The sequence below is a fragment of the Nannospalax galili genome, unplaced genomic scaffold, assembly GCF_000622305.1.
Source record: "Nannospalax galili isolate Female #2095 unplaced genomic scaffold, S.galili_v1.0 C48784995, whole genome shotgun sequence".
Lineage (NCBI taxonomy): Eukaryota > Metazoa > Chordata > Mammalia > Rodentia > Spalacidae > Nannospalax > Nannospalax galili.
In genome coordinates, this window is record NW_008473376.1 from 1 (window position 1) to 1,208 (window position 1,208).

Sequence of the window (1,208 nt, forward strand, 5' to 3'; positions counted from 1 at the left end):
CCCGCTGGATGCTGTGGTGCGGATGCTGCTGTTCAGAGACTGTCAAGAGGCAACAGACTTCCTCAGGGACCATGGCCTCACTGTTGCTGAAGGGTGTGTTGAGTGGAAGCGGTCGGCACTCGTGGAACCAGAGGGATCCTCCAAGGCCAGGAAGTCCATGTGTGTTGCCAGGAAGCTGACAGTGTCCGTTGGGGAGGTTGTGAACGGAGGGCCACTGCCTCCAGTTCCTCGACACACCCCTATGTGCAGCTTCAACTCCCAGAACAAGTACATCGGAGAGACCACGGCTACAGAGGTGTCCGTCGGCACTCAGAGGTCAGGTGGTGGGAGACCAGCGGTGAATGGAGTAGGGCTGGGTGTGCCACTGCCGACTCAGCCTCCACGGCCTCTGCCTGCATTCTCCTTCGTACTTCGTGACCCACCACCGACCACAGCCGTGACCCCCACCGTCCTCCAGCCTTCCACGCAGCCTGAGCCCCTACCCCCGAAGCTTGTGCCTGTGTACTCGGATGAGGCCCTGATGCTAGTGGTGGACGAGCTCCTAGAGGAAGCTCTACAAGGGGACTGTGAGGATGTCTGCACTGCCGGGGCAGCCTATGTAGCTGCGGCTCTGGGTGTTTCCAATGCTGCTGTGGAGGATCTGATGACAGCTGCCACCACAGGCATGTTGAGACACGTTGCAGCTGAAGAAATGGCTGTGGAAAGGCAGAGAAGAGAGGAAGAGCGACGGGCTGAAGAGGAACGGTTAAAGCAAGAGGAAGAGCTCGTGATGACTCGGCTGGGCCGGAGCCTGGCTGCAGAGCTGACAGAAGCCTGGGTGAAAGAGTGTGTGTGGGAAACCTGCTCCCAGGAGTTCAAGAGGGCGGTGGAGGCAGACCAGAGGGTCCGCATGGCTCGCTGTTGTGAGGATGTCTATGCTCATGTGGTAGATGAGTTTCTCGCTGAGGGATTATTCCAGACTGCAAGAGAGACAATCCAGGAACTTCAGTGCATCTCCAAGCATGTACAGCGCTGGAGGGAAGCTGTTGCCGCAAGGAAGGCACTCAGGGAGCAGGTGCGGGCCTTCCCTGCAGCGCCTCGCTGTGTGGACGTGAACGACCGGCTACGTGCATTGCTGCCCAGTGCGGAGTGCCCCATTGCTGAGGAAAACTTAGCCAAGGGTCTCCTGGACTTGGGCCATGCAGGGAAAGTGGGCGTCTCCTGTACCC

General features: G+C 59.1%; 1 pseudogene; it reads left to right on the top strand.

Moving 5' to 3' along the window:
- Positions 1 to 4: 4 nt before the first annotated feature.
- Positions 5 to 1,202, top strand: LOC108490408 (annotated as a pseudogene).
- Positions 1,203 to 1,208: the final 6 nt, after the last annotated feature.